Genomic DNA, 9654 nt, shown 5'->3' on the forward strand with positions numbered 1-9654 from the left:
ACATTCTGTCATGAACAAAACACTAAGATGGCCCCCAAGAGTTCTGTCCCCTGGTGTCCAGACGCAGGAATCTCCTCTTCTTGAGTGTGAGACTTGAGAATATGATGGGATATTACTTTGTGATTATGTTACCTAATTGGCAGAGGGGATTTTTGCATACATAATTATGGTTTCTAATTAGCTTACTTGTAGTTTCTCAAAAACTGAGATTAACCTGGGTAAGCTTGACCTAATCAGATGAGCCCTTAAATGATGTTAGATTCAAAGTCAATGAGATTCTCTTACTGGCTTTGTGGGAGCAAACTGCCATGTTGTGAAGAGGAGCACATGGTGGATACTGATGGGTGCTGAAAGCAATCTCCAGTTGACAGCCAGCGAGAAAGCAGTGATCTTTGTTCTACAACTGTAAGGAACAGAATTCTGCCAACACCCAGTAAACTTGGAAGAGAATCTGGAGCCTGAAGTGAGACTGTAGGCCCAGCCAACACCTTGATTTTGGCCTTGTGAGACACTGAACAGAGAAGCCAGCTATGCCATGCCCAGCCTTCTGACCAAAAAAAACTATAACATAATGAATGAGTGTTGTTTTAAGCTAGTAAGTTTGTGGTGACTTGCTATACAAATAGAAAACTAATATTATATATATAGATAACTGATAAACACAGATAGAACACTAATACATCTTTTTCTCAGTGATTTTTAATGCCAGTCTTCTCTTACACCCAGCATCCAGTTATCGTGTGTGTGTGTGTGTGTCTATTTCTGGGATCTCTATTCTGTTTTGTTTGCCCTTCCAATGCTCTAACTTTAACTGTCTGGATATATGGTGGGGTAAGTTGGTCTGACCTTGCTGTTCTTCAAAATTGTCTTGGATGTTTTTCATAATTCCTTTTCTTTTTTTCTTTTTTTTTTTTTTGAGACGGAGTCTCGCTCTGTCGCCCAGGCTGGAGTGCAGTGGCACAATCTCGGCTCACTGCAAGCTCCGCCTCCCGGGTTCAGGCTATTCTCCTGCCTCAGCCTCCCAAGAAGCTGGGACTACACATGCACACCACCACGCCTGGCTAATTTTTGTATTTTTAGTAGAGATGGGGTTTTGCCATGTTGGCCAGGCTGGTCTCAAACTCCTGACCTTACATGATCTGCCTGCCTCGGCCTCCCAAAGTGCTGGGATTACAGGTGTGAGCCACTGTGCCCGGCCAGTTTTAGTCATTTCTTTTCCATGTCAATTTTAGGATGAGCATGCCAAGTTCCACATAAAATTCTACTAATATTTTGGTAGAAATTGTTAATATAAAGAATTTATAGATTAATTTGGGAAAAACTGGTATCTGCACAATACTTAACTCTTCTAATCCATAGACATGTTATATCTCTTTATTTTAAGGTATTTTATAATTTTCTCATACAAATTCTGTTAATTTTATTTTTAGATCCCTTATAGTTTTAGATTCTATTATAAATATTATATTTTAAATTAGAATTCATTTTTAGAATTTAAAACAGGAAAAACAATAAATTATATACTCATAATTCAACTCTCCATATTTAGCTGTAACATTTTATTTATCCCTAGTCTTTTTTTTTAAACTTTTTATCTTGAAAAATTTCAAACATACAGAAAAGCTGAGAAAATAGCACCATGGACATATATACATTCCTTCAACATTCAATAATTATTAATACTTTCTAATATTTACTTTCTTTTTTCTGAAATATTAGAAAGTAATTTAGGGACATAATAATACTTTAACCCAAACATTTCATCATGAATATCCTAAGAATAAGGAGATTCTCTTATACAACCTAATACATGGTATGTTGACTTCCACTTTGGGAAAATATGGAGTAACAGGAACATGACTGATACTCCCACCTTAAACAACTAGCAAATTGGACAAAATATATAAAATAATGTCTTTTAGATGTTGGACAATAGGCAGTGCTGGGCTGTGGCTCCTGACAGAAGGGAAACATAAAGCGAGCCTCAAGGTCAGTGTTTCCAGGGTGCAGCAACTGGGCCGGGAAACTCAGAGCCACGTTTCCTGAGCTAGGGAACACAGCAGACCTTGGGGAAGTAAAGTAGATAGAATAATGGCCCTCAAAGATGTTCATATACGAATCCCCCAAATCTGTAAATATGATATTACCTGGCAACGTGAAAAATAAGGTTGAAAGTAGAATGAAGTCTGCTTATCAGCTGTCCTAAATTTGCTACTGGACAGGGAAGGGTATCCTGGATTATCCATATGGGCCCAATGTAGCCACCACAGTCTTTACACACGGAAGAGAGAGGCAGAGGGGCAGGGAGATTTGAAGATGCTACACTATTGGCTTTAAAGAAGGAGAAATGGGGCCATGAGCAAAGGGAGTGGGCAGCCTCTAGAAACTGGAGAAACCAAGGAAATGGATTCTTCCCCAGAGCCTCCAGAAGGAACACAGACTTGCTGCCACCTTGATTTTAGTCCAGTGAGGCCCATTTTGGATCTGACCCCCAGGGCTGTAAGATAATAAATTTGTGTTGTTTTAATCCACTAAATTGTGGTGATTTGCTACAGCAGAAATAGAAAACTAAAACAGAAAGTGATGTATATTAGCACTAGAGGTGAGGGATCTCCAGAGATCTCCAGGAGAGACTCCTTGACTCTTTGGCTGAGTACTGATATGTGAATGTAAGTCGATTAGAAAGTAAATTAGAGATACTATAGCACTCTACTCAAGGCTGGAGAAAGAAGTAGACAGAACAATTTTCTGAGATCTCATTTAAGGAAGAAATACTTCCTGAATCTCATTTAAGGAAGAAATAATGCAAAATCTTTATAAACTTTCTCAAAAACCAAAGAGGAGGAAACACTTCCTGACTGATTTTATGAAGCCAGAATTACCCTGATACCCATACCTTATAAGAAAACTACATAGCAATAACCCTCATGAGCTCATGTATGCAAAAATCCTTAGTCAAATTTTAACAACTAGAATTTTCACACACTGCTGGTGGGCATGTAAAATGGTACACACACTTTGGAAAAGTTTGGCAGTTTCTTATGAATATACACTTGCCATAGGATCTAAGATTCCCAGTCCTAGGTATTTACCCAAAAGACAGAAAAACATATGGTCATGCAGTAACTTTTACTCAAATGTTCATAGCAGCTTTATTCATTGCCATCAAAAACCTAGTTACCATCTAAATACTCATCAAGGGTGAATGGATATACCTATTGTGATATAACCATACAGTGGAATACCACTAAACAATAAAAATAACCAAACTGCCATAGTCTGGTTTGGGTGTTAATGTTTTAGTCTGATTTAGGTGTTAAGCTTATAAAATGAGTTGGTGAGATTTTTTTCTGCCCGTCCTCTGTAAAGTTATATATTATTTTTAAGTGATTTTGTAATAACTTCCTATAAAGCCTCTAGAAGTAGATTCTTGTCTCTCTCATTTTGTTTTTTGATATTTAACCACCAATTACATTTCTTGATTGTTTACAGATCTATTTGGTTTTCTAACTTTTACAGAGTCATCTTGGATAAATGACATTTTCTAAGAAATTATCTTTTTATCAAATATTAAATTATTGCTATAGAGTTGTCTTTTAAGTCTGTGCTGAATTAATCTCCTTTTTATACCTAACTTTTTTTAACCTGTTTTGCTTATAATTTTATATTTTAATTTTTTGTAGAGAAAGGATGTTAGGTTCAAGTCCAGGTTCCAGCCCATGCTGAGGTCCAAAGGGAATGGGTGGATGAATGGGAGATAGCTGAGAGAACACTCAGCGGCAGGAAGTGGGGGGAGCCACAGGTAGGTGAAATACAGCTTTATTCAGCAGCTCTCTTACACTGTCTGTCTCTGTCTCTGCTGCTTGCTCTAACTCTGCAGTTCTTGCCGCTCCCACACACAGCTGCACTCTCCTGCTCGCTCTACCTTCAGGGTCACCAGCTTAACTCTTTCCCTCTGGGTGTAAGCCAGCCGAGCTGTGTCCTGGCTCCCTCTTGCCAGTCTGCAAGACAGACATCTCTGGCTTTCTCTCTCTTTCTCTGGGCGCAAGCGCCTGAACAATGTCAGCGGGGCAATTATACCTTTTACAGACAATAGTGGCGTAGAGCCCAGTGATGACCTTCCCGTGTTATGTACATAGCTGTGTTTACATTATACATGGAATTGTGTGCCTGCGTTCCAATCCCGCTAAGTCATACAGGATGTTTACCTCAGCCTATCCTTGACCAAAGCACATTCATTACCTTACACAGGGTCTCGCTCTGTCACCCAGACGGGAGTGCAGGTGTATTATCATAGCTTACCGCAGCCTTGAACTCCCAGGGTCAAGCAATCCTTCTGCCTCAGCCTCCTGAGTTGCTGGGACTATAGGCATGTGCCACTATGCCCAGCTAATTTTTTTATTTTTTATAGAGAGAGGTTCTGTATTGCCCAGGCTAGTCTTGAACTCCTAGGCTCAAGTTATCCTTCCACCTTAGCCTACCATAGTGCTGGGATTACATATGTGAGTCACCACACCTGGCAAGAGGAAAATCTTAAAAAAGAGGCTAAAACTTTTAAATTATAAGTGATTTTAAATTATACACGCCTATGCACTTATAATAGGCAAACCAATATATTTTGCACAAGTGTTTAAATTATTGATCGATCTCATTTTCAAAAATAGCTACTTTTGGGACATATATAAAGCTTCTACAGATAGTAATAAAAATGACAATGGTAGCATACATTCTTTTTAAAAGGTTATCTGATGTTTCCTTGTCACAGATATACTCTATCTAGTCCGTAAAGAATTGAAGTTTTATTTGAATTGGACTTAAATGCCATGAAAAAGATCTGAAGAGTCTTGTTTGTAATATGTTAATGTAGGCGGCTGACATGGTTGTTTATGATTCAACATATTACCTCATGGTGTTGAAAGTGTTCTCAGAAACCACCACCTGAGCTGAATAATTTAAGATGTAATGTAGAAGGTATTTTCCTAATAATTTAGCCATGGGAGGAAGTCAATGTTTATCTGTTGAATTATTTTTAAGTGTCCTAATTAATTACATTAGAATAGTTATATTATCTAACTCACTTTATTCGAATTGATGTTATTTAATTAGACCCTATTAAAATGAATTTTAATAAGCACACCTCCTAAAAATGGACCTAGGAACTAGCCACATGTTTAAATTACATAGAGATAAAAAACTAGTAGAAAAAATAATTCAGTAAAATAGGTAATACAGTATTAATGATAATGCAAAGTTGGTTTAAGATAATGGCATTGGCCGGGAGTGGTGGTTCAAGCCTGTAATCCCAGCATTTTATCACTTGAGGTCAGGAGCTCGAGACCAGCCTGGCCAACATAGTGAAACCTTATCTCTACTAAAAATACAAAAATTAGCCGGGTATGGTGGTGCACACCTGTAATCCCAGCTACTCAGGAGGCTAAGGCAGGAGTATTGCTTGAACCCGGGAGGTGGAGGTTGCAGTGAGCTGAGATCGTGTCCAGCCTGGGTAAAGGAGTGAGACTCTGTCACAAAAGAAAAAAGATAATGGCATTCACAAATTTTCTCATTTCCTCATAAACATCACATAATGTATTTGCTTCATGAGAAACTCAATGCTACCATCTTAAATTTTGCTAAATAAGTAACATTAAAAATTTGGGGAGTAGGGGCAGGGCAAGATGGCAGACTAGAAATCTCCACTGATTATCCCCACAGCAAGGGCACCAATTTAGCAACTATCTACACACACACAAAATAAAATACCTTCATAAAAACCAAAAATTAGAAAACAAAACTGTCCCAAACTCAGCTGATGCCTGCCCACGAAAGGAGCATTGAAAGCAGCCCTAGCCAGAGGGGAATTGCCAATCCCAGTGGTCTGCACTTAAGTTCCCAAAAGCCTCACTACCTCAGACTAAAGTGCTCTGGGGCTCCAGATAACACTTGAAAGGCAGTCTAGGCCACAAGGAATGCAACCCCTAGGCGAATCTTAGTGCTGAACTGGGCCCAGAGACAATGAACAGCAGGGCACACAACCTACTGAGACACAGCCAGGGTGACTATGTGAGTGCTGGCATCATCCCTTCCCTAACTCCAGGTTGCACAGCGCAAAGCTCCAAAATAACCCCATTTCCTCCACTTAAGGAGAAGAGAGGGAAGAGTGGGTGAGACTTTGCCTTGCATCTTGGATCCCAGCTCAGCTACAGCTAGATAGGGCATTGGTCAGAATCATGAGGCCCCCTTTCCAGAATCATGAGGCCCCCAGACACATTTCGAGACATACTCTGGACCAGAAGGGAACCTGCTTCCATGAAAGGAAGGACCCAGTCCTGGCAGAATCCTACTAACTGAAGAGCCTTTGGGCCCTGAATAATCAGCAGCGATACTCAGGTACCATGTTGAGGGCCTTCAGTGAGCCTCTTGAAACTTGCTGGCTTCAGGCAAGTACAGCACATTCCCAGCTGTGGTGGCTATGGGGTGAGATTCCTTCCACTTGAGAAAGTGGATGGAAAAGCAAAGGGTTTGTCTTCCACCTTAGATACCAGCTCAGCCATAGTGGGGTAGAGCACCAAGTAGGGTCTTGGGGTCAATTGCAGGACATGGCTCTTGGATGGCATTTCTGGACCTGCCTCGGCCAGAGGGGAGCCCACTGTCCTGAAGGGTGAGTCCCAGGGCACGCAGCATTCATCACAATCTCACCTAAGAGCCCTTGGTCCTTAAGAGAACATTGGTGGTAGTCTTCAGGTACTCCCTGTGGGCCTGTGGTGGCAATGGCCACTTGGTGAGGCTCTTTTGCCTTTGGAAAGGGTAGGGAAGAGTGTGAAGGACTGTGTCTTGTGGTTTGAATGCCAGTTGAGCCACAGTACAATAGAACACCAGTCTTGGCAGGTAGACTTCTAACAGTTTTGACTCTAGTCCCTGGCTCCTGGATGGCACCTCTAGACAAGCCCAGGGCCTGGGTGAACTAACTTTCTACCCTGAAGAGAAGGACAGAGGCCTGAATAACTTTGCCACCTGCTGATTTTAGAGCTCCAGGGCCTTGAGTGAACATAGGTCATAGCCAATGAGAGGTTACAGAAAGGTTGGGCGAGACCTGGTGCTGTGCTAGATTCAGATCTGACCCAGTGCAGTCCTAGTGTTGGTGGTCACAAGAGTGCTTGTGTCACACCACCCCCAGTTCTATATGGCTCAGAACAGACAGAAAGACTCCATTCACTTAGGAAAAATTAAGACAACAACAGTCTCTGCCTGGTAATCCAGAGAGTTCTTCTGGATCTCATCCAAGAGCATTAAGGCAGTACCTCTACAAGTCTGCAAGAACCACAGCATTACTGGACTTGGGGTGCCCCCTAAAACAGGTACAGCTTAGATCACAACACTCAAGTCCTTTCAAATATCTTGAAAGTGTTCCCAAAAAGGACAAACAAGCCCAGACTGAGTGTCTACAATAAATACCTAACTCTAAAATGCCCAGACATTGAAGAACATCTACATGCATCAACGCCATCCAGGAAAGCATGACCTCACCAAATGAACTAAAAAAGGCACTAGGGAGCAATCCTGGAGAGACAAAGATATTCTCTGACCTTTCAGACAGAGAATTCAAAATAGCCATGCTTGAGGAAATGCAAAGAAATTCAAGATAACACAGAAAAGGAATTCAGAATTCTATCAGATACATTTAACAAAGAGATTAAAATGATTAAACAGAAACAAGCAGAAATGCTGGAGCTGAAAAATGTAATTGGCATACTGAAGAACACGAGTCTTTTAATAGCAGAAATGATCAAGCAGAAGAAAGAATTAGTGAGCTTAATTTGAAAATACAGACAGGAGAAAAAAGAAGAAAGATAAAAAACCAATGAGGAATGCCTACAGGATCTAGAAAACAGCCTCAAAAGGGCGAATCTAAGAGTTATTGTCCTTATAGAGGAGGTAGAGACAGAGATAGGGGTAGAAAGTTTATTTGGCAGGATAACAGAGAATTTCCTAAACCTGAATAAAGATATCAATATACAAGTAAAAAGATTGAAGCTGTAATAAAGTCTCCCAGTAAAGAAATGCCCAGGGCCTGAAGGCTTCACTGTTGAATTCTACCAAATGTTTAAAGAACTAATACCAATCCTACTCAAACTATTCCAAAAAATAGAGGAGAAGGAAATACTTCTAAACTCATTCTATGAGGCCAGTAATACCCTGATACCAAAACTAGACACACATACAACATAAAAAGAAAACTACCAGCCAATATGTCTGATGAATATTTATGCAAAAATCCTCAACAAAATAATAGCAAGCCAAATTCAGTAATGTATTAAAAGATCATTCAACATGACCAAGTGGGATTTATTCCTGGGGTGCAAAGATGGTTTAACATATGCAAATCAATCAATGTGATGCATCACGTTGACAGAATGAAGGATAAAAACCATATGATCATTTCAATTGATGATGAAAAAGCATTTGATAAAATTCAACATCCCTTCATGATAATAACCCTCAAACAACTGGGTATAGAAGGAACATACTTCAACATAATAAAAGCCATATATGAAACACCCACAGCCAGTATCATACAGAATGGGGGAGAGCTGAAAGCCTTTTCTCTGAGATCTGGAACATGACAAGGATGCCCACTGTCAACACTGTTATTCAACATAGCACTGGAAGTCCTAGCTAGAGTAATCAAACAAGAAATAAACAGCATCCAGATTCGAAAGAGTAATCAGACAAGAAATAAAGAGCATCCAAATTCGAAAGGCAGAAGTCAAATTATCTTTGTCTGCAGATGCTATGATCTTATATTTAGTAAAACCTAAAGACTACACCAGAAAATTATTAGGACTGATAAATTTAGTAAAATTGCAGGATACAACATCAACATATAAGAATCAGTAGCATTTCTGCCAACAGTGATAAACAATCTGAAAAGGATATAAAAAATGTAATACCACTAATAGCCACAAATAAATATCTAGGAATTAATTTAAGATGTGAAAGATTGCGATATTGAAAACTATCACACGCTGATGCAAGAAATTGAAAAGGACACCAACAAATGGAAAGATATTCCATATTCATAGATTAGAAGAACCAATATTGTTAAAATGTTCATACTACCCAAAGCAATCTACAGATTCAGCGCAATCCCTATCAAAATACCAATCACATTCTTCACAGAAATAGAAAAACAATCCTTAAACGTACATGGAAGCACAAAAGACCCAAAGTAGCCAAAGCTTTCCTAAGCAAAAAGAACAAAACTTGAGGAATCACATTACCTGACTTCAAATTATACTATAGAGCTATAGTAGTCCAAACAGCATGGTACTGGCATAAAAAGGCAGACCAATGGAATAGAATAGTGAACCCAGAAATAAATCCAGACACCTATAGTGAACTCATTTTCAACAAAGGTGACAAAAACACACTGGAGAAAAGGCAGTCTCTTCAACAAACAGTGCTGGGAGAAATGGATATCCATATGCGGAAGTATGAAACTACACCCATCTCTCATCATATAAAAAAATCAAATAAAAATGAATTAAAGACTGAAATCTAAGACCTCTTAACTATGAAAGTACTACAAAAAAAATTGGGGAAATTCTCTAGGACATTGGTCTGGGCAAAAATTTCTTGAGTAACATCCCACAAGCA

The sequence above is a fragment of the Nomascus leucogenys genome, chromosome 22a (assembly GCF_006542625.1).
Source record: "Nomascus leucogenys isolate Asia chromosome 22a, Asia_NLE_v1, whole genome shotgun sequence".
NCBI lineage: Eukaryota > Metazoa > Chordata > Mammalia > Primates > Hylobatidae > Nomascus > Nomascus leucogenys.